This window comes from Tachypleus tridentatus, chromosome 4, assembly GCF_004210375.1.
Source record: "Tachypleus tridentatus isolate NWPU-2018 chromosome 4, ASM421037v1, whole genome shotgun sequence".
In the NCBI taxonomy this organism is placed as follows: domain Eukaryota; kingdom Metazoa; phylum Arthropoda; class Merostomata; order Xiphosura; family Limulidae; genus Tachypleus; species Tachypleus tridentatus.
The window spans coordinates 52,677,705-52,704,218 of record NC_134828.1 but is presented as its reverse complement, the minus strand read 5'-3'; the positions used below and the strand labels follow the sequence as shown (position 1 = coordinate 52,704,218).

Genomic DNA, 26,514 nt, shown 5'->3' with positions numbered 1-26,514 from the left:
AACCTGAATGCTAATACCACTAAAAACCTGGTATTGAATATCTGTTTTGGGGACAGCAAAGATAGCCTAAGAAAAACTAACAACAAAAAAGTAAAATATGTATTAATTAATTTTTTAATATTGATATTATAATCTAAATAACAAATTTTGACTTACACTTATTAGTTAAGCTTTAAGTTTAGGGTTAGTATGAATATACTATTTATTACATGAAATTTGTGCTAGACTGCTCTAATTTAATATAGGTTCATTAAATTTGACTTAATTACATCAACTTGTACATTTATCATGGGTATACAGTGAAGAAATATTGTTAACAGACGAAGTCAAATTGTTCTTTGTTAGAAAAAGGGCAGATAAATTTGTTTGGCTATTTTTCAGTGATCACAATATCTTTAAACTTGAAATATTGTGGTGATCCATATTCAAATGTAAAAACAGGTAAAAGCTTTCCATAAAAAATTATTTTTTGAGGAATTTGTAAATATTTCTCAACTATTTAACGGTATAACAGTACATCCATAACAAATAATAACATAATAATGTACACACCAAGCCATAAGTCCCTAATGTATTGTTAAGTGTTTTGAGGAAACACGCCACCAGAAGCTTCTACATTTTAGTACTTAAAGAAAAGCAGCAAGTTTCTCAATAGTACAAAATTGTTAGATGCCGAAAACCATTTTTTTCTGTTATCATACTCCATGAAATAAATGAAGGCCATTAACCCATTCAAAGATTAATATTGCTTATCAGTTTTGAAATGAAGTGCATTTCAACCAATCTCATCATAGAATAAGTTGCTTTAAAGCCTAAGGTGCACAATATCAGTTTCAATAACTTCATTCCAGAAGGAACCAGAGATTTATTTCACAAAACAATCATATCTGCTACTGCTGTTCGGAGAGAAGTTGTTATGGTGGAGATATGTTACATAAACTTCCGCAAATGCGTGTTCCAGTTTATATATTCTGCGATTTGTTAGCCTTTAGTTTTCAAATTTTACAACAGCCAAATTGACTCGCTAGAGAAGAGAGTTGGGGGCAACAGGAAAATGAAAAAAACATTAAATCTTGCCTTGGGTGTTTATGCTTCATCTGTTTCCATATCACTTTTTTTTTCAATCATGAAAGAAGTCGTTTATGAAAAGCTCTCTTCAGACAGTTTCCAAAAATAAGTGCAAGAAATGAATAACGAAATTTGTATCCAAAAAAATGATATAAATAGATATAATAAACAATAAATTAGAAAAATCCGAAATATAACTTACTACTTTCAGAGAGAAAGTCAGTAGTGACATTAATCAATAATGTCAACTCATTGATGGCAATATATTTGCTACAGTCAATAAAATCTTATCTTAAATATCTTTTTCGATATTTCTTTATTATTCACGATACCAATTAATAGTTATACTTTATATTTATTCTATTAGTTTTAAGTGTAATTTACATTTTTATTAGATATATTGGAGCTATCAATTTTCAAATATAAATATATATTTTTTTATCACAACGTTTTAAACTTCCAGTTAGAATCACACTCGTCATTCGCCGCTTTTCTTTTCAGTTTTATTTTATGTTTTAATTATATTTCTTTGTTCAAGTAAACAATGTTTCTTTGTTGATATCTGAAGTTGCTGAAATTCTTTCTTTGAAGATTAGTTCTTTTTCACAATTATATTTATACGATTTCTGCTTATACCACAAGTATGTAAATCAAAATATATGCACAAAATGATTTATCGCTAGAACTAAAACGGAAGAGATAAAAGAAATGTTTTGTGGATTATTAAAAAGAATTCTAGATTTATATTCAATATCAGCAGTCAGTCATTTGTGCAGGTAATAGGTAGTCATGATTTATTCCATACTATTAAATTAGTTATCTAATTGAAAATAGTTAATCAATACACGATTCTTTAAAGTAGATGTTTTTTTCTAACATATTGTCATATAAACTTAATTTAACTTTCATTTTTTGGACAAAAAGAAAATTGTTGATATATTATTTCTGTAACCTGGTTTGTTTATTTCCATACACAGCCACTCATAATTTTGAACTGTTAGTTAGTTTGTTTGTTTTGGAATTTCGCACAAAGCTACTCGAGGGCTATCTGTGCTAGCCGTCCCTAATTTAGCAGTGTAATACTAGAGGGAAGACAGCTAGTCATCACCACCCACCGCCAACTCTTGGGCTACTCTCCTACCAACGAATAGTGGGATTGATCGTATCATTATAACGCTCCTACGGCTGAAAGGGCGAACATGTTTGTTGTGACGGTGGCTTAAGGCACACGGCAATCTTATGTTTAGTGATATAACTAAACCTGATGAAGATTAAACTTTACTGACTTGATACAATTTACACCATAACAGTTGTTTTTCAAGCAAATTGTTAATATAAACAGTGTCTTAACCACGACTGTATATGTCGTATTCTGGCCGGACTATAGATATCTATATATATAGCAGATTTAGTGCGTTTAATATATTACTATACATTCTACTTTACTTTACCCAGAAATTATTATTAATAATTATTAATTATTTATGTGTCCACAGACTTACTAGCATGTTTACTGTATACATTTAACGATTAATAAATGATGGTACAACCTTAACGACTTGTTTAGTGTATATATTTATCATTTAATACACGTTCTCAGAAGTGTACCGAGAGAAGCGGTGTATATATATTTAATATTTGATACATTTCAACAGAATCTTAACGAGAAGTTTAGTTTATATACGAAACAGTCGATACATGCCCACAAAATTTTAAAGAGTGGCTTTATGAATCACAGTGAAAACATTCTTTATCTGTAACTTTCTGAAAGACCTGTATAATAAAATACAAATATGTTTGATAATGAACAAAAATAGTATTATATGTACACACACACACACACACACACACATATATATATATAATATTTTTCTTAAAATACTACCTACATTAACTGTTGTTGGTAAATCCCATTAACGAATAGGGATAATTCTATGTAACGGTATTACCTGATAAAAATAACATTTTCGATTTGGGAGAAAAATGTGCCCGAAGGAAATGTGGATGCTTTACCATTTCTGACTGAATAAAAATAACTGATTATTGCTGCCATTTTCAACTAAAGGTTTTGCTGAGTTAACTTTGTATGTAATCGTAGTGGTGCGTGGTATAATGATTAGCGTGTCAAAAGTGTGAAATAAAGAATATATAGTTCACGATTCATTATAACAAAAACACATTTCACACTCTGACACTGTATATGAGTTACAGTCAAATTATTCAATATTTCATCAGACAAGACTTAGTGGTTGATTCAATTGGCTAGCTTGTCTGTAAATTACAAATTAAATCCATAAATGCACAGACAGCTCACATGCTACTTCAAACATAATACCAGAATCAAGCCAATATGTCATGAACTATTTAGAAAAAAAACAATAATATTAATTGATACTATGCAGTAAAATATAATATTAATTTTACAATTACCTTTACATTATGTGGAACAAAATCTAAAGCATCAAGCACGGGACATTGTTGCAAAATCAGATGAGATAAGAAAAATAAGCCTATTCGATACATAAAGCAATCCTAACCTACTTCAAGGAGTGAAAGGCAAGGAGGAATAGGAAAATTGGAAATCTACATGTACATTTCAGTTTATACAAAATACTTCCATAATTTCAAACACTTAACAGATATTAAGTTGTTAAATTACCACAACACAATATATATATATATAACGCGAGAGAAACATGGAACCTTGGACCTCAGTCGTAAGCCCTTCACTCTCGACGAGCATGCTAATTGACTGCCATAGGAGAAGGGGTGATGTAATCAAAATGTGTGTGTATGTCGTCATCAAACATGAAAATAACATAACTACAGGTTTTGCCGTTCGGGACGAGTTGCTAAGTCACCATGTCAATGACTGGCGGTCATGATGTTATAAAGTTGAAATTATAGTTTGATACCATACAGACAGTTATGATATCATCGTGATGAATTTATAGATTGATAGCAGACAAGAAAGACGATTAATCTTAATTCATTAGTTAATCGAGTCCTCAATAAAAGTATGCTTAACCCTATTTCATCTATAATCAATTCGTTCTAAAAGAGACTTTAACACTAATTCAATGATACAATTATAATTAATTGGTCATAAATTACTTACATTTCCTTACCACTTAAATAGTACTAACTAGACAATATATTAATTAAAACTTACTCAATCAAGTGAGTAAAAATTTTCAATAATAAATTATTACATTTCCTCTCCTAAAAGGACTATATATTACTCAATCTAATGCATACAGTATATAATTATAGATTTAAACTAACCCAAACAAAGCAATATTATATGTTAATTAAACGTTTAATAATTTAACTTTTTACAACAAAATAATTTGAACATGCTACTTTATTTTACACGAGTTTTTATAGAGGCGGACTTTCACATATGCATATAATTAAGTTACTTTTATTTTAACAACTTTCCACAAAACGAGCAGGCACGGCATGGCCAAGCGCGTAAGGCACGCGACTCGTAATCCGAGGGTCGCGGGTTCGCGCCCGCGTCGCGCTAAACATACTCGCCCTCCCAGCCGTGGGGGCGTTATAATGTTACGGTCAATCCCACTTTTCGTTGGTAAAAGAGTAGCCCAAGAGTTGGTGGTGGGTGGTGATGACTAGCTGCCTTCCCTCTAGTCTTACACTGCTAAATTAGGGACGGCTAGCACAGATAGCCCTCGAGTAGCTTTGTGCGAAATTCCAAAACGAGCAATATTTTGTAATAAATGAAACATAAAATTGCCAATAAAACAATTATTATGAAGTAGTTAAAACTTTTACTGATTTTGACCAAATATTTTCACATGTTGCTTTATCTTATATAAATGTTAAAAGGGTTGACTTCCTCACAGGAAAAATGACAAAAATATCATTTAATGTAATATGTGTGAATAAAATAACAATTTACATTGTACTAAATACGATTAATTACTATAATAGAATAAGAACACTTATTATACTCGTGATCAAAACTCAAGTTCAATGAAAATCTACAAAGCGTCTACGTTATTTCTAATAGTGAAACATACAAAATCTACACATTGTTTATTTATTTTCTATAAAGTTAAAAAATCTATCAAGTTGATACTTGTTTAACTCTACTACCCACCCACGCATACACACAAAATATGTTGAACTGAAGTCTGTTTAACACGTATGAATAAAAGATTATACCAGTACTATATGATGTCATCAAACTTTAACAAACTTAATACACTAAATATACGACTCTTTCAAGATCGCCTGATTAAGAAAGATAAAAGAGCAGATATGGCTTGTCAATGTGACTTGCATTGCATTGCAATTCAGTGTAAAGTTCGAAAAGCTGAGTATCAGTGACAAACTTGGAGGAAAAACGAGTGGGATTGTTTTGCAATACTAAATAGTCCATAAACCAAGAGATTAAAAGTTTGATAAAAAATATGTTTTGTAACAAAAACTTACTATAATAAAAATTTTATTAATATTAGTCTTATAAATATTTAAAAGTCAACAAATATAGATCTTAATATATCATTTAAATGATTTTGTTACTCAGTATACGGTTATAATACACTGTACTCTTTATGCAAGTTCATTAGATAGCGATACTAAACAATAATTTTATATTCTCAGTATTTGATGGGTCAGAATATATACCTCGTTATACATCTGTTGCTACTTAGTAAAGTCAAATCACTTAGAATAAAATTAAATTGTAATTCTTATTAAACGTGTGACACTAATTATTGTAATAAATGTAACGCTTTTGAAACAGCGAACGTATATATATTCAGACATAATACTACATACAATGGTTTGACACCTAAGACAAAGGCCGTACTGAAAATGCTCAAAAAACAACAAATATTTCGATTGTTTATATAAAACAGACAAACAACCTAGAAATTCTATTTCAGTATCGTTCAAGTTTCTTATGATAAAAGATAATACACACCTTTCTTTCGCATTTTTTATAAATCCAGTATTTTTTACAATCCAAGTAAGCTGTAACGTTCATTATACTAAGTTTCAATCAAGATCTCACATATTTTATGTTTAAGTATGACACGCAAATTAGGTACATAGTCTTTAACTTCTTGAAGGTGTAATTATTTAAGCACTTAAAGACATATCGGTACCACATATTTTACAGTTTTTATCTGTTACTTAGATAGAGACCTCGTGGATGTTGTTAAATACTTCCGAACTTTTTCCTTTTCAATGGCAAAAATACCGCTGTCAAAAAGACATAATTATCACAAAAATTCTTAAAAGTGTCTCGTTTTCTTCATGTTTCATTCTTGAATATAAACACTTAAATAAAGATAACTTAAGGAGAACCATGTGATTTGACTTATTCCTGTTACTACATTGAACATTACCAAATATCGTAAACAAAATAAGTATAACAACGATTATACACGAACTTGAAAGAAAGCTAATTTAATCTTGGTAATATAAACATATTCTGTTATTTGTAAATATCAAATATTATTATACTGTCAGAGAAAACTGTTCCTAAGATAAAAACTATTCTAACTGTAACATGGACGATACTGATATTTTTGTATGTCTCTAAATGATTACACATTCAATAAGTTAGGCTATGTAGTTAGACTTTGAATTATATAGTTAAACAACATTTGTGCAAATTCTAGATCAAAAAACAGAAGTAGTAGCGTAGAAGTAGGAAATAACTTCCATGAATGAATCATCAAATACTGAGAATGTTAGGTGAGATGTAGGAATATATAAATATGTTTTGATACAAATTCACTGTCAGAGTGAATGTATAATGTGCATATAATGTTTTCTTTCCAAAGGTTTTCTTTAATGATAGGCAGTAAAACAAATCTTCGAGTATAATCAGTGATGTCGAGAAACCCACTTGTTGAGAAATTTATATGCAAAAACGGCTCGTTTGGGTTGAGAAAATATTTACATAGAAGAGCGAACAACGTTTCGACCTTCTTGGGTCATCGTCAGGTTCACAAAGAAAGAGGTAACTGACCGGAAGCTGACCACATGTTTGAAAGGGGTTGTTTAACTGTGTGTCGAAATGTAGAGGGCGGTATTAGATGTTTGAATATATAATTTTATTTATTTTATTATATTAATATAGGTATAAAGGCGTTCCTTTATATTGGTTTATTTTGGGTTTAAGTTGTTGTATAAGTAAGGCTTTTTTAATTTTGCGTTTGTTTATGTTTGTTTCTTTATTTAGTATTTGAGTGTTTTCTATGGTTATGTTGTGTTTATTTGACTTGCAGTGTTCGAAAACGTGTGAAGGTGACTTTTTATGTTCTTTGAATCTGGTTTCCATTTTTCTACTTGTTTCTCCAATATAGAAGTCGTGGCAGTTATCACATTGTATTTTATAAATAATGTTGGTGTGGTGTTTGTCAGTGTAGTTTTTACATAGTATAGACCTCAGTTTTGTGCCTGGTTTTTGAATAAATTTGGTATTAACTGGAATGTCATATTTTGTTACTAATTTTTGCCAAATTTTGGTTATTTGTTTGCTGATGTCAGGAATATATGGTATACAGCAGTATATGGTTTCGTGGATATACTATACTAACCAATCAAATACTGAGAATATAAAGTAGTTGTTTAGTATCATTATCTGAAGAAATTACATAAATAACATGAATACTTTGTAGATTCTGACTTAAAGTGAGTTTTGAGCACCTTACATCACTAATGGAATAAATGTTCTTATTTTTTTATAGTAATTAATGATATATAATATAATGAAGTTGTGATCTCATCCAAACATATTGCATTAAATAATATTTTGACATTGTTCCTATGAGGAAGTCAACCCACTCTTTTATCTTAAGATAAAACAACATGTATAAAATATTTGTCACAAACTAGTAAAAATTCTAATTGTTATAAAATATCGCTCTTTTTTAGGGAGAATTAAACACATAGACATGTTTCGTACGTGTGGTAAAAATATATGTTCTGATCATGTTACAATAAATAATATTTCATGTCATAGAAAATGCTTGATTAAGTTTTCCTTATTGTATTATCCTTTTTAGGATGAATTAATTATAAATCTATTACTAAATTAGTGCTAAGAGTCCTTTTTCAGGATTTGCTTTAATTATAAATTTATTGATGAATTAGTACTGAAAATCAAGAGCTCCACGGGACAAGCTGATTTATCTAGATGATCCACATCCGAAGACTACTCTTTTACAAAATTTCAAAGCCAAACTGATGATTTGCAGTATATTGTCACCACACTATCACTAGGATCCTCTCCTTCCCTTCAAGGACGGTCACACACAGCAAGCAAGTGGTTGTATTTGTTTGTCACAGAGGAAGTAAACTAAAGATAGAACCTTCCTTCAGAGGTTCCATCAACATGTTCAAGAGTCCTCAGTGAGGAACCTTAATTTTGAACTGTCGTCCACATGGAAAACAATCGGTCGATACCACTGACTACTGACTCTTAGGCTACATTTTATGAATGAAAAGTGGAATTGATCGTCACATTATACTGACCCCACGTCAGAAAGGAAGAGCATTCTGGCTCTGGATTTCAATCTATAGCTCGAAAGACTACAAATCAAGCTCCCTAACCAACAGACAACCCAGGCCTCTCTTAAGAATTAGAGGATCATTGACAGAAGATCCACAACAACGAGTATGAAAAGTTTGTGTCAGTACTAAATTACATTTCACGTAGCCGTATTAGCGAAGCAACTAAACAAAGCATTTGCAGATCTTTTTTCGTTTATTTTCTACTAAATATTTCAGATGTATACGTTCCTCCTAAAAGTAAGGTGTGTTATCACTGAAGCCACTACGTTAGAAATAAAATCTGTTATAAGTATATGCTACAAAATTCATCTAAGGCAAAACTTCACCATTAAAATTAGGGCTATTAATATAATATACTTACTAAGAATGTAGATAAATGGATCCATAAGATTATGATAATAATGTTTTTGATGTTAAAAATATTTCAGGCGTCAGCCCTTCTTCAACATATATACCACACAGAAATTGATAGAACTATGAAAACGCAAGAACAGAAACCAAAAAACATACATTGCGATATAAATAATGAAATGTGGATAAAATGCGAACATGATAAATGGGGGAAAATCACCCATAGTATACGTCCCTGTTTTAGTAAAATAACGTTAGTCAAAAGTAAAAAAGTTTAAAATATTATCGTCAATCAGTTCATGTTTATTATTACGCTATGTAACACATATTTTGTTCCTGGATAGTATGTGCTATTTCTTAATTGCTTTTGTTGTAAAAGTACAGAAAATAGCCATTATTCCCTTCAAACTTCTGGATAATGAAATTTAGAAATTAACCTATTTTATATGTAAAAAACGGGCAAATTTGCACATTTTCGTTTACGTAAGATCTGAATAAAACAACATAAGAATCAACATTTACATGTACTTATACTAAAGTTATACAAAAATGAACAAAAATGTTTAAAAGTGAGTAGTTTTTCGAGATTTTCCGCATCAGCCCCCAAATATAATCTCCCATCATATTTTCGTTATACGCTCCTTGGTAGCAGCGTTCAAAGTCCAGTATATCTTGGTGGAAGCGCTTGCCTTGTTCCTCTGAGTATGTTCCCATACTCTCCTGACGATGACCCAAGAAGGTCGAAACGTTGTTCGCTCTTCTATGTAAATATTTTCTCAACCCAAACGAGCCGTTTTTGCATATAAATTTCTCAACAAGTGGGTTTCTCGACATCACTGATTATACTCGAAGATTTGTTTTACTGCCTATCATTAAAGAAAACCTTTGGAAAGAAAACATTATATGCACATTATACATTCACTCTGACAGTGAATTTGTATCAAAACATATTTATATATTCCTACATCTCACCTAACATTCTCAGTATTTGATGATTCATTCATGGAAGTTATTTCCTACTTCTACGCTACTACTTCTGTTTTTGATCTAGAATTTGCACAAATGTTGTTTAACTATATAATTCAAAGTCTAACTACATAGCCTAACTTATTGAATGTGTAATCATTTAGAGACATACAAAAATATCAGTATCGTCCATGTTACAGTTAGAATAGTTTTTATCTTAGGAACAGTTTTCTCTGACAGTATAATAATATTTGATATTTACAAATAACAGAATATGTTTATATTACCAAGATTAAATTAGCTTTCTTTCAAGTTCGTGTATAATCGTTGTTATACTTATTTTGTTTACGATATTTGGTAATGTTCAATGTAGTAACAGGAATAAGTCAAATCACATGGTTCTCCTTAAGTTATCTTTATTTAAGTGTTTATATTCAAGAATGAAACATGAAGAAAACGAGACACTTTTAAGAATTTTTGTGATAATTATGTCTTTTTGACAGCGGTATTTTTGCCATTGAAAAGGAAAAAGTTCGGAAGTATTTAACAACATCCACGAGGTCTCTATCTAAGTAACAGATAAAACTGTAAAATATGTGGTACCGATATGTCTTTAAGTGCTTAAATAATTACACCTTCAAGAAGTTAAAGACTATGTACCTAATTTGCGTGTCATACTTAAACATAAAATATGTGAGATCTTGATTGAAACTTAGTATAATGAACGTTACAGCTTACTTGGATTGTAAAAATACTGGATTTATAAAAAATGCGAAAGAAAGGTGTGTATTATCTTTTATCATAAGAAACTTGAACGATACTGAAATAGAATTTCTAGGTTGTTTGTCTGTTTTATATAAACAATCGAAATATTTGTTGTTTTTTGAGCATTTTCAGTACGGCCTTTGTCTTAGGTGTCAAACCATTGTATGTAGTATTATGTCTGAATATATATACGTTCGCTGTTTCAAAAGCGTTACATTTATTACAATAATTAGTGTCACACGTTTAATAAGAATTACAATTTAATTTTATTCTAAGTGATTTGACTTTACTAAGTAGCAACAGATGTATAACGAGGTATATATTCTGACCCATCAAATACTGAGAATATAAAATTATTGTTTAGTATCGCTATCTAATGAACTTGCATAAAGAGTACAGTGTATTATAACCGTATACTGAGTAACAAAATCATTTAAATGATATATTAAGATCTATATTTGTTGACTTTTAAATATTTATAAGACTAATATTAATAAAATTTTTATTATAGTAAGTTTTTGTTACAAAACATATTTTTTATCAAACTTTTAATCTCTTGGTTTATGGACTATTTAGTATTGCAAAACAATCCCACTCGTTTTTCCTCCAAGTTTGTCACTGATACTCAGCTTTTCGAACTTTACACTGAATTGCAATGCAATGCAAGTCACACTGACAAGCCATATCTGCTCTTTTATCTTTCTTAATCAGGCGATCTTGAAAGAGTCGTATATTTAGTGTATTAAGTTTGTTAAAGTTTGATGACATCATATAGTACTGGTATAATCTTTTATTCATACGTGTTAAACAGACTTCAGTTCAACATATTTTGTGTGTATGCGTGGGTGGGTAGTAGAGTTAAACAAGTATCAACTTGATAGATTTTTTAACTTTATAGAAAATAAATAAACAATGTGTAGATTTTGTATGTTTCACTATTAGAAATAACGTAGACGCTTTGTAGATTTTCATTGAACTTGAGTTTTGATCACGAGTATAATAAGTGTTCTTATTCTATTATAGTAATTAATCGTATTTAGTACAATGTAAATTGTTATTTTATTCACACATATTACATTAAATGATATTTTTGTCATTTTTCCTGTGAGGAAGTCAACCCTTTTAACATTTATATAAGATAAAGCAACATGTGAAAATATTTGGTCAAAATCAGTAAAAGTTTTAACTACTTCATAATAATTGTTTTATTGGCAATTTTATGTTTCATTTATTACAAAATATTGCTCGTTTTGGAATTTCGCACAAAGCTACTCGAGGGCTATCTGTGCTAGCCGTCCCTAATTTAGCAGTGTAAGACTAGAGGGAAGGCAGCTAGTCATCACCACCCACCACCAACTCTTGGGCTACTCTTTTACCAACGAAAAGTGGGATTGACCGTAACATTATAACGCCCCCACGGCTGGGAGGGCGAGTATGTTTAGCGCGACGCGGGCGCGAACCCGCGACCCTCGGATTACGAGTCGCGTGCCTTACGCGCTTGGCCATGCCGTGCCTGCTCGTTTTGTGGAAAGTTGTTAAAATAAAAGTAACTTAATTATATGCATATGTGAAAGTCCGCCTCTATAAAAACTCGTGTAAAATAAAGTAGCATGTTCAAATTATTTTGTTGTAAAAAGTTAAATTATTAAACGTTTAATTAACATATAATATTGCTTTGTTTGGGTTAGTTTAAATCTATAATTATATACTGTATGCATTAGATTGAGTAATATATAGTCCTTTTAGGAGAGGAAATGTAATAATTTATTATTGAAAATTTTTACTCACTTGATTGAGTAAGTTTTAATTAATATATTGTCTAGTTAGTACTATTTAAGTGGTAAGGAAATGTAAGTAATTTATGACCAATTAATTATAATTGTATCATTGAATTAGTGTTAAAAGTCTCTTTTAGAACGAATTGATTATAGATGAAATAGGGTTAAGCATACTTTTATTGAGGACTCGATTAACTAATGAATTAAGATTAATCGTCTTTCTTGTCTGCTATCAATCTATAAATTCATCACGATGATATCATAACTGTCTGTATGGTATCAAACTATAATTTCAACTTTATAACATCATGACCGCCAGTCATTGACATGGTGACTTAGCAACTCGTCCCGAACGGCAAAACCTGTAGTTATGTTATTTTCATGTTTGATGACGACATACACACACATTTTTGATTACATCACCCCTTCTCCTATGGCAGTCAATTAGCATGCTCGTCGAGAGTGAAGGGCTTACGACTGAGGTCCAAGGTTCCATGTTTCTCTCGCGTTATATATATATATATTGTGTTGTGGTAATTTAACAACTTAATATCTGTTAAGTGTTTGAAATTATGGAAGTATTTTGTATAAACTGAAATGTACATGTAGATTTCCAATTTTCCTATTCCTCCTTGCCTTTCACTCCTTGAAGTAGGTTAGGATTGCTTTATGTATCGAATAGGCTTATTTTTCTTATCTCATCTGATTTTGCAACAATGTCCCGTGCTTGATGCTTTAGATTTTGTTCCACATAATGTAAAGGTAATTGTAAAATTAATATTATATTTTACTGCATAGTATCAATTAATATTATTGTTTTTTTCTAAATAGTTCATGACATATTGGCTTGATTCTGGTATTATGTTTGAAGTAGCATGTGAGCTGTCTGTGCATTTATGGATTTAATTTGTAATTTACAGACAAGCTAGCCAATTGAATCAACCACTAAGTCTTGTCTGATGAAATATTGAATAATTTGACTGTAACTCATATACAGTGTCAGAGTGTGAAATGTGTTTTTGTTATAATGAATCGTGAACTATATATTCTTTATTTCACACTTTTGACACGCTAATCATTATACCACGCACCACTACGATTACATACAAAGTTAACTCAGCAAAACCTTTAGTTGAAAATGGCAGCAATAATCAGTTATTTTTATTCAGTCAGAAATGGTAAAGCATCCACATTTCCTTCGGGCACATTTTTCTCCCAAATCGAAAATGTTATTTTTATCAGGTAATACCGTTACATAGAATTATCCCTATTCGTTAATGGGATTTACCAACAACAGTTAATGTAGGTAGTATTTTAAGAAAAATATATATATATATATATGTGTGTGTGTGTGTGTGTGTGTGTACATATAATACTATTTTTGTTCATTATCAAACATATTTGTATTTTATTATACAGGTCTTTCAGAAAGTTACAGATAAAGAATGTTTTCACTGTGATTCATAAAGCCACTCTTTAAAATTTTGTGGGCATGTATCGACTGTTTCGTATATAAACTAAACTTCTCGTTAAGATTCTGTTGAAATGTATCAAATATTAAATATATATACAACGCTTCTCTCGGTACACTTCTGAGAACGTGTATTAAATGATAAATATATACACTAAACAAGTCGTTAAGGTTGTACCATCATTTATTAATCGTTAAATGTATACAGTAAACATGCTAGTAAGTCTGTGGACACATAAATAATTAATAATTATTAATAATAATTTCTGGGTAAAGTAAAGTAGAATGTATAGTAATATATTAAACGCACTAAATCTGCTATATATATAGATATCTATAGTCCGGCCAGAATACGACATATACAGTCGTGGTTAAGACACTGTTTATATTAACAATTTGCTTGAAAACAACTGTTATGGTGTAAATTGTATCAAGTCAGTAAAGTTTAATCTTCATCAGGTTTAGTTATATCACTAAACATAAGATTGCCGTGTGCCTTAAGCCACCGTCACAACAAACATGTTCGCCCTTTCAGCCGTAGGAGCGTTATAATGATACGATCAATCCCACTATTCGTTGGTAGGAGAGTAGCCCAAGAGTTGGCGGTGGGTGGTGATGACTAGCTGTCTTCCCTCTAGTATTACACTGCTAAATTAGGGACGGCTAGCACAGATAGCCCTCGAGTAGCTTTGTGCGAAATTCCAAAACAAACAAACTAACTAACAGTTCAAAATTATGAGTGGCTGTGTATGGAAATAAACAAACCAGGTTACAGAAATAATATATCAACAATTTTCTTTTTGTCCAAAAAATGAAAGTTAAATTAAGTTTATATGACAATATGTTAGAAAAAAACATCTACTTTAAAGAATCGTGTATTGATTAACTATTTTCAATTAGATAACTAATTTAATAGTATGGAATAAATCATGTCTACCTATTACCTGCACAAATGACTGACTGCTGATATTGAATATAAATCTAGAATTCTTTTTAATAATCCACAAAACATTTCTTTTATCTCTTCCGTTTTAGTTCTAGCGATAAATCATTTTGTGCATATATTTTGATTTACATACTTGTGGTATAAGCAGAAATCGTATAAAGATAATTGTGAAAAAGAACTAATCTTCAAAGAAAGAATTTCAGCAACTTCAGATATCAACAAAGAAACATTGTTTACTTGAACAAAGAAATATAATTAAAACATAAAATAAAACTGAAAAGAAAAGCGGCGAATGACGAGTGTGATTCTAACTGGAAGTTTAAAACGTTGTGATAAAAAAAAATATATTTATATTTGAAAATTGATAGCTCCAATATATCTAATAAAAATGTAAATTACACTTAAAACTAATAGAATAAATATAAAGTATAACTATTAATTGGTATCGTGAATAATAAAGAAATATCGAAAAAGATATTTAAGATAAGATTTTATTGACTGTAGCAAATATATTGCCATCAATGAGTTGACATTATTGATTAATGTCACTACTGACTTTCTCTCTGAAAGTAGTAAGTTATATTTCGGAATTTTTCTAATTTATTGTTTATTATATCTATTTATATCATTTTTTTGGATACAAATTTCGTTATTCATTTCTTGCACTTATTTTTGGAAACTGTCTGAAGAGAGCTTTTCATAAACGACTTCTTTCATGATTGAAAAAAAAAGTGATATGGAAACAGATGAAGCATAAACACCCAAGGCAAGATTTAATGTTTTTTTCATTTTCCTGTTGCCCCCAACTCTCTTCTCTAGCGAGTCAATTTGGCTGTTGTAAAATTTGAAAACTAAAGCTAACAAATCGCAGAATATATAAACTGGAACACGCATTTGCGGAAGTTTATGTAACATATCTCCACCATAACAACTTCTCTCCGAACAGCAGTAGCAGATATGATTGTTTTGTGAAATAAATCTCTGGTTCCTTCTGGAATGAAGTTATTGAAACTGATATTGTGCACCTTAGGCTTTAAAGCAACTTATTCTATGATGAGATTGGTTGAAATGCACTTCATTTCAAAACTGATAAGCAATATTAATCTTTGAATGGGTTAATGGCCTTCATTTATTTCATGGAGTATGATAACAGAAAAAATGGTTTTCGGCATCTAACAATTTTGTACTATTGAGAAACTTGCTGCTTTTCTTTAAGTACTAAAATGTAGAAGCTTCTGGTGGCGTGTTTTCTCAAAACACTTAACAATACATTAGGGACTTATGGCTTGGTGTGTACATTATTATGTTATTATTTGTTATGGATGTACTGTTATACCGTTAAATAGTTGAGAAATATTTACAAATTCCTCAAAAAATAATTTTTTATGGAAAGCTTTTACCTGTTTTTACATTTGAATATGGATCACCACAATATTTCAAGTTTAAAGATATTGTGATCACTGAAAAATAGCCAAACAAATTTATCTGCCCTTTTTCTAACAAAGAACAATTTGACTTCGTCTGTTAACAATATTTCTTCACTGTATACCCATGATAAATGTACAAGTTGATGTAATTAAGTCAAATTTAATGAACCTATATTAAATTAGAGCAGTCTAGCACAAATTTCATGTAATAAATAGTATATTCATACTAACCCTAAACTTAAAGCTTAACTAATAAGTGTAAGTCAAAATTTGTTATTTAGATTATAATATCAATATTAAAAATTAATTAATACATATTTTACTTTTTTGTTGTTAGTTTTTCTTAGGCTATCTTTGCTGTCCCCAAAACAGATATTCAATACCAGGTTTTTAGTGGTATTAGCATTCAGGTTTACCTCTGTGCAACTTGGGAACACTTACTTTATTTATTTTTTATATCTTACTTTTGAAAGAACCTTTGCACGCGACTGTATTATTGAAAACAACTATGAAAATGCAAATCGTACAAAATGAACTTGACATTTTAACTTCTTCCTTATATATGTGATTAAAAGAACAATGTCTGTCAATCCATTTTTGTCTGCGCACTTGCTCACCTGGAAACAGAATATTTCTGTTCAATAGAACTTTTTACGTTTTTCCCCGAGAACAAACGTGAAAGAACTTTAACGTGCATTATTCTATACAAGTGCAAAGCTACAAAGTTTTTAACATAGGTCTAAACACAGTTACTTCAATAAAGCAAACAAACACACAAAGAAACACATTAAGTTAATCTTTATCTTCCGTGACATATAAATAACGTAATAAAATTCCAATAAGCGCTAAAAAAAATCGATAATTAGGCCTAAAGTTTATATACGCTTCGTACAAGAAGTGTGATATTACGAGTTTATTCACTTTGTAATCTCTGGTAATCAACTTTAACAGTCACTGCCATATCTTCACTCATTTTTGATGCTTTACAGCTAACGTGTTACACAAAATAAAATAATTACATGTTCCAGGTATATAAAAATGATTTACAAGAAACATATGACGACAATTGATTTTTACACTTCTTGAAACTATAATTGTTTATCTACTTTATAATATCACTTTATCAAGAGTTTTATAAAGAGAATATTTCAATATCTTAATCAAAGAAGGTGATTATGCAGAAAAAAAAAAGGAGTTTTATATAAACAATGTTTTGTTTCATTTGAATTTCGCGCATAGCTATACAAGAGTTATCTGTGCTAGCCGTCCATAATTTACCAGTAATAGATTAAAGAGAAGTCAGCTAGTCAACACCATCCACCGCCAACTTTTGGGCTACTCTTTTCCCAAGGAATAATGAGATTTGCTACTATGCTTTGCTCACCGCAAATATAAAACTCGATTTTTAATGTGATAATTTACACAAATACACATCATGCTTCAGATGTTGAAATAGATTTAGAACTGTTGGTCGTGTTGGGCAAAGAAAGTGATACAAACTTACTACCTTGTCATATGAACCAATTTCTTACAATATGAGTAGTATTTTATACAACCGTCTTGAAAAGTCTTTCTCCACCACGGTAGAAATCCAGTTTTGTGGGGTGGAAATTACTGAAACAATCATTCACTCACATTATGTTACCTTTATGAATGAATAATATGACTTTTCTCAGCACATAAACTCTGTCTATGTAATTACACCACCTCCAGCAGCTATCACTATCGTGAAAACACAGACACAGTAAAGTAGCTGGTAAATGTTTAATATTTGACTGATCAGAATATGTAATATGTTTCTAGTTTCTCGCTTTCTAAAGTTTGAGCACTGTTCACTGCTAAACTACGCTTTGTTGTTTGCAACTATGATGAGTATATTTTAAACTGGTTTTACGCACGATATACGATAGTTCGTGGAATGTCATTTGCATAGTACGATTAAATGCGGTTTTGAAGGAAACAATCAACTAGGACACAGTCTGGTGTTTGTTTCACTTTGTTAGTCTGTCCAATCGTCTAATCCTTGAATAAGTTAGTCAGTTGTAGATGTATTCACCTTTGATTACCACGTGTAAGACAATTTTGCGACAAACATCTTCGAACAGCCAGTCAAAAACTAGCCTTCTGATTGTAGTATGTCAGGTTATTTCTTGAGTTCTCTAAATGAAACGGAGTTGGCGCATCATGATTAGTTTGCATAAAATACTTTGCCCATGTGGTTTACAAATATTAACAACGTATTAAATCAGTGTATAATCGGAACTTTTGCACAGTTTATTCGCTATTTGTATTACTGTAAAGGTTATATGCAAAAGCGCATATTCTATATTCCATAAGGTCATCCCATACGTAATGTCCGAAAATTTAATACAGAAAGTGCATCATCATTTCTGTCTTTGTAGAAAACTTTAATGATTTAAAATATACAGTAGAACGCGTATAAAAATGTTCAGACAAATAACAGAAACTAACCCAACTCCACCTTTTCAGATCATTAATCAAATAAACCCTTATGAAGATGGATGTGTCTGAGAAGCACATTAGGCATATATAATGTTTTATGAGTTTAAGAAAGGCAATAGTGCAGCAGAAACTACATGAAATATTCAAGGTGTTTATGGTGCGGAGTCTCTCAATGAAAGAAAATGCCGAAGGTAGTTTCAGAAGTTCAAATCAAGTGACTGCAGTTTATGTGACAAGCCACGTTCAGGCCGTCCTGTTGAGTTTAATGATGACTTGCTGCTAGCTGTACTTGATGAATGTTGTGCTGTAACAGTTGAAGAACTAGCACAGAAGCTTAATTTAACTCATTCAACAGTTCACCGTTATCTGCAATAGCTTAGAGGGGTGTCAAAACTTGGAAAATAGGTGCCTCATAATATGATAGAGGTCAACCTTAGAGCAAGAATGAACATTTGCACTTCTCTGCACTCTCGTGAACGTAATCCACCTTTTTTTTGGACAATTTAGTGACTGGACTTGAAAAATGGATATTTTATAAAAAATGTTAAGCTCCGCAGACAATGGCTCAGTGCAAGTAAACTGGCTAAAGCACAGTCCAAATTGGACCTCCAATCTTAGAAAGTCTTGTTAAGCGTTTGGTGGGATATTGATGGTGTGATCCACTTTGATTTGCTTCTATTGTCAACAGTGAGAGCGCTTGAATGTTGCACTGAAAGAAAACAGGCCTGGTTTGATCAATTGTAAAAGTGTTGTGTTACACCAGGATAATGCACGGCCCCATGCAGCAAGGATCACATCTGCAAAGACTGAACAGATAGACTGGGAAAAACTTCGACATCCTCTTTATTCTTCAGACCTTTCCCCATCTGATTATCATGTGCTCCGAAGTTTGCAGAACTATCTTGATGGAAAAGAGCTGGAAACACATGAAGATGTCAAAACTACCCTCTCTACATTCTTTTCCTCCAAACCCCAAGTATTTTATAAAAGTATCATTCAGAAGCTTGTAAATCGTTGGCAGGAAGTAATTAATAATAGTGGAACATACATTAAAAACGTTTGAAGTCCTTCATATTTTTCTGAACCTAAAATCGAACATTGCTTAAGGGATGACCTGATACATTTTGAGCGAAGACAAAAGCAAAATTAATCATAAAGATAACTGAAGTAACATTTAATTTAAAGACTTTTGGCCACTTTGTAGCGAGATTGCTCTTTATTCAAGATTTCAGGAAAATAGATATAGTCTTAGAGAAAGAAATTTTATGTCATCAAAAAGAAACAAAGAGAAAATATTAATTATTAATATTGTCAGATACAGATCAAATAAATGCATCTAGTTTGAAAAGTTCTCTCAGTAGTTGGCTGCCCGGCATGGCCAAGCGTGTAAAGGCGTGCGGCTCGTAATCTGAGGGTCGCGGGTTCGCATCCCCTTCACACCAAACATGCTCGCCCTTTCAGCCGTGGGGGCGTTATAATGTGACGGTCAATCCCCCTATTCGTTGGTAAAAGAGTACCCCAAGAGTTGGCGGTGGGTGATGATGACTAGCTGTCTTCCCTCTAGTCTTACACTGCTAAATTAGGGACGGCTAGCATAGATAGCCCTCGAGTAGCTTTGTGCGAAATTAAAAAAACAAACAAACAGTAGTTGGAATAAAATAGTTTGTAAAAATACTGGCCAATTTTAAACTACCCCAACCAAAAAAAAAGTGACCTGAACAACAATAAATAAAATTATGTATATATCAGTAAAAAGGAATTCAAAATTTAAACTTTAATGTAACTAAATAAAAGTTAGAATGAGAAAAGATGAATTATTAATGTTGTTAGATACACACCAAATAAGTACAGAGAGTTCGAAGAGTTCTCTCAACTGTTGGAATAAAGTAATTTGAAAATTACTGGTATCTTTTAAATTATCGCAAACAAAAAAATGTGAGCTACAGAAACAATAAATAAAATTACACATACCAGTAAAATGGTATTAAAAAATGAAACTTTAATGTAGCTGAATGAAAGTTAAAGTCTTGTGATTATTTATATCACCTCACTACCAGAATTAGTTTTTTCACCATTTTCTTTTTAATAAATATTTATGAACAAATATAGGTACTGACTGCCACGAGCTTCCCAGTGGCACAGCGGTATGTCTGCGGAGTTACAACACTAAAATCCGGATTTCGATGCTCCTGCTGGGCAAAGCACAAAATAGCTCATTATGTAGCTTTGTGCTTAATTATAAACAAACAAACAGAATGCTTCGGACTCCCCTGTGTCAAATGTAATCGCAGAGTTAAGTGTGAAACTTAAACTACAAACTCTTTCGTTGGACAAACAAGGGCGTAAAATCATTGGGGATATATTACACAATGTTAATTACGATTATTTGGAAATTTACGTTACATTCAAAGTCCACAAAATCATTTTTATTAAAAATTCAATGGCTCTAGTACAACATGGGGCATCTGCACACAGCCGTCCCTAATTTGAAACTGACAGACAGGATAATTAAATAAGAAATAAAGTAAAATGAGATAGACAGTCTAGATAGTTTAATAACTAAGAAAGTGTCAACTTGTTTGAAGAATACTGGTGTGAAAATTTGTGTCATCCCAGTTGAGCGTTATTTCATTAAACTTCCTACTAGCTCCAACAAAATTCTATGTTCACACGAATTATACTAGCCACAAGAAACTTACTTTTATTTACCACGTTTATTTACTTGCCTGGTTTGTTTTGGCAGTAGGAAATAATGTTGCAAAAATCTTAATTTTAGACGGTACATCTTTACATTAAAGATGCAATGGATCTCCTTCCCAAATTGTAAGTAAAAGCTCGAATGATTTTGTTTAAAAAAAAAAAAGTTTTAATTAACGTTCCTAAATAGTAATCCGGTCGTTTGAGGTTTGTCATATAATATGATGAGTAGTAGAAATAATAACTGGTCGTATCCAATAGTGATATTTATTAAATTCCGTATTCTTTTTTGTAGAACATTATGTGAGAATTGTCAACGCTCATTGCAACTGCTATCAATTTGTTCTCATGCAGAATGTAGAAGTAGATTCTGTTGTTGTCAACGTATACTCAAGCCGGTGGATCATCACTACACACTACAACATATCATAGTCAGATTGTTTAGCGCGAAAGAGGTCGATGTTTAAAAAAAATGTAAGCAGGTGAAATTGAAATGACTTTAGACTTCCCATATTTGTCAAAAGAATATCTTCGGTAACTGAAACTGTATATACCAGCTGATTCAGTGGTCCCTCATACATAAGAACGTCTCACAGTAAACTGTGTGTATGCCAGCTGATGCAGAGGTTTCTCACACGTAAGGACGTCTAAGAGTAAACTGTATAACATGTGGTTCAATAAGAAAATATGTTATTATCAATGAAAGATTCAGTTTTCCGATGCTTTAAACAAAGTGTATTCTTTTTCAGTGTGATAATCAGAGCTGTACTAGCTTAGCACTGCCTGCGCGTGTAGAAAGAAGAGTCAGGGTACCATGCCCTCATAGCATCTTTAATTAGCTCCTGTGTCTAAAATTGCACAAGTGCTTTCAATAATAACTTTTATATCTGAAGGAGCTAGGGATATTGCAATTGTCATTAAAATTTCCAATGAACTTGAAAATGACTGAAAGTAGACTTTCAACACTAAATGTACACAATATGTAAAATATGTCACTTTTGTAGTGAATTATAGACAAAATTAAAAGCAGTTTTCTGGTAATATATCTGGATTAACATATGTAATATAAGATAAATGCAATATATTTATGGATAAAGAAATGTAAGAGTGGTCCAAATTCTCATTTTATAGAGCTGTTTCTCTATCCACAAATAGAAACTCTACTCACTTGAGGACACCCAGTAAGCATTATTCGCCCGCTACGAGAGAGTATCTATGATACTCTTTTACCAAAAAATAGTGGGATTAATCGTAACATTATAACACCCCCATGGCTGAAAGGGCAATTATATGTTGTGGAAAAAGGATTCGAACACGCGACTTTCAGACTACGAGTCGAGATCCCTAACCACCTGGGCATACCGAGCCTATGTATATTAGATTTAGGTTTAAACTACAGTAGACTTTTTTGGAATCACCTGTTTAAATATTAGCACAACCAACCAGAGATGTTCTAACAATTCTCGAAGGTGAACTCTGAATAGATATGAAAATATATGTGTGAAAAATATATAAGTGCTTAAATATGTTGTATCGAACACATTATTTGCTATTTACAAGCCAACATGACAACAAATGTAAATGTAGTACTTATTTTACGTGTTATTTTTATGACTTGCGGTTGCCGATAATCATATCGAGTATTGTCTTTAGTAACTTTGTTAAAAACAAAGAAATTACCTACTTGTGATACATACGAATATATGGAGTGTCGTGCTTACTAACTTAGGAATATCTATAAACGTAAGGAGTTCTGTGCTTACTGACTTTTAGTTCCGCTAAATATAAGGAATTTTGTGCTTACTAATTTGTTTACATTTACAAAAACAGCAAGTATGCGTAGAAAATATAATGTAACTTGGAGTTGAAACAAAGGTTGTTAGTACTATTGTAAGCTGCTACTTGAGAGTTTTCTTTTACTTATTATTAAATGCAAACTACACAAGAAGCTATCTGTGCTGTGTCTAGCTCGAGTATCAAAACTCGAATAAGCGTTACAAACTCTCAGATTTATCGCTAAACCATACTGGATAACGGGTTGCACTCTGATGTATATCATATGTTAGTACATGTTTAACATGCTGAGAACACAGTAGTTTAGTAAACATGCTACTCTCCCTATCAACCTGAAGCGTCACTAAATTCTGTTGTAACGAACTCAACCAAACTTTGATCATTCGTACTGAAAATATATACCTTGAACGTAACACAGCAGTACACTCATCTTTCTTTTTCGTCATCACATATCCTACAGTTTAATTATACTACATATCTATCTTTTCAAACACAAATTGAATTTCCTGAATGGTAAGCTCCTTATCTATATATATATATATATCAACCTTTTATCCTTACTTCATTATTTTCCTACTGTTATGCCTCGTCAGAGAAGTAGGTTATTAAAAAATAAGTCAAACTCTCATTTTTTCCCATCCTTAATGTGTTTGTCCTAAGCTTCTAACAAAATCCTCTATACAATCCTTGACTTTATAGATTATAATCTATCTTTATTTGGCTGTAGAGCTCGAGGTACTAGTTTTACTTTCAATCTTTATGTCTACAGACTTACAATGCTACAATCCGGATTTCGATACTCATGTAGGGCAAATCACAGATTGCCTACTGTGTAGATTTATGCTTAATTTCAAATAAAAACAAAACTTTCAACCTTAGTGAGTTATTTTATTGTTATATTAAAACTGATACCATTTGTTGTTTTCATTTCGAGTAGTAAAATTTGTTTCGTAATTACCAAAAAATATTGATTTTTTAACCTGCCATCTTGAATGTTTGAATTTCCTTTTACCTAATGGAGTTCTCATTTTTCATCAACAATTTTTCAAACACTTTTCAGTCTGCCGCCAAAACTTTTATTTACTTCAATATATATTAACTTTTAACATATAACATTCCATTTCTAACTTTCTTTGTCTATTAAATATTGAAATAATAGATAATTTTATCTTTATCATATCCATATAAATTAGCATTAGAAACATAAACTCACTAACCTGTACAGTATGAGAGAAAATAATAAAAATATTCTCAATGTCTTCCAAAAGCCACTTTTTTAACAGTACAAAATCACAGAAATCTATATACAAGCATCTGACCAGTATGTCTTTGTATGAAATAGCGTGAAAACTGGTTTTATTCTCCAGATGTTTGAGCTGTACAATAGCTGAACGGATGTCTTGAAAGCAGCTTGTTTACAGATTACTTGTGTTTGTGTCCAAACTGAGATTTTCATATTTATGCTGGAAAACATGGATAGCTTTGTTGCAAGACACCGCACTTTGCTTCTCCAGATGAGGTATGACTTGTTGCAGATCTCTTTCTGGATGATTCTATTGCCCCATCTTGATCAGTATAAATAAATATCATTGAGTACAATGGATGTTCTAATTCTTGAAAATATTCAGTTCTCAGTCAAACACATCTTTATGGTCTGAATGTATGAATATTTTTCATGGGAAATGGGTGTTACAATCTTCGGTGGTACAAACACCATTGTCAAAAAATAGTTCTGATACGTGACATTTTGCTTTATCTTGACAGTTTTTGTCACGTGGTTTGCTAATTTGAATATTTAAAATGGTTTTAATATAGCACACTCAATCTTTTGTATTTTTAAAAGAAACATTCAGTTTTGTAAACGTTATTTTAGACGTTCACTTTAGAGTGTTATAACTCTGTGTGTGTGTGTGTGGGGGTGTTTTCATATAGCAAAGCCACATTGGGCTATCTGCTGAGTCCACCGAGGGAAATCGAACCCGTGATTTTAGCGTTGTAACTGTTAGAACTGAAAGTCACTGGATTTCTCAGCACCTTCGAAAACAATTTACAAACATCTTGCCAAATTTTACAAGCTTAGCATTTATTGTCATCACATTGATTGTTTTTTTAAGTGTGTGTTTTATTGTTCTTGTTTAATCTCGAGGATGCTTGAGATCATCGGAGCACCTTGGATGCTGATGCATTATTGATGATTCTCGGATACATTTATATCCAGTGGAATGTATCTCGTTTCCAGGTATTTGTCTCTAATTTAGCATTGAAAGACTAGTTGAGAAAGATATTATTCGAAATCACCCACTGTTAACTCATAGGCTATTCCTGTACCAATAATAGTGGGATTGACCGTCACATACGTGATAGTGGTGAGGTACAGGGGTGACAAAGCTACGGTGGTTCTTAAACTTTTATTTTTGTACTCCGATATTGTTGGATTTTATTTTGCGTGATGTCAAAAGAAATAAAAAACAAACATTTGGTGGTCTCGACGCCTTGCCTTTTTTAATGAATCTTAAATTAGAGCCACAAAGAAGCTAACACATAAGTAACACGTTGAAATACCTCTCCATGTTTGTAGTGGCTACTTCAATGTAATAAAACATGACTTCCAATCAGACACTTGAACTTTTAAAGTAATAAATGCTCAAGGTGTTTCAGAGCGAAGACATGAAATTTGTTATTACAAAAGAACTATAAAGTATACACTGTTAACAACTTTAACCCTCAAGATTATTTGCAGATTTTCAAGTTATCTTCTTCATAAATTTTTTATCAACTGAATGTGTAAAACATGTTAAGCAGTGTAATCATGTGGTTTTAATGAAAGCGATTACTACAGATTGCAGTCAAGCTTCCTAACCACTTTGTCATGTCGGGCTCAGTCGAACGAGAACGATGAGTCCTGCGGATGGTTTGAACAATACAAAAGCACAGAATTCTGTAGAATAGTTCTGCTGATTTTCTAGTATACTTTTCCGTTTTGTACTTGAATAAAAATTAGTGAACGTTTTGCCTTGACAGCGCAATACCTTATTAACATACAATCCATATAAATGTAGTATTTTCCTGGGGTATCCTTAACCACACGTTATTTTGATAGAATACAAGATTCACCAAAAGATTTTTCTCAACTATCCAGATGTTTGACTTACCATCACTACAAGTACTTTGGAAAAATTAACTTTCTACTTATAGAAGGGTAGTACTTTTTTTTCTGAATTTTACACACACACT

The 26,514-nt window shown here is 31.6% G+C and overlaps 1 protein-coding gene across 1 annotated transcript in view; it reads left to right on the top strand.

Annotated features, from left to right (window-relative positions):
- Positions 1 to 26,514, top strand: part of LOC143248334 (adipokinetic hormone/corazonin-related peptide receptor variant I-like) — a 55,506-nt gene that overhangs the window by 19,245 nt on the left and 9,747 nt on the right. The window lies entirely within an intron of this gene.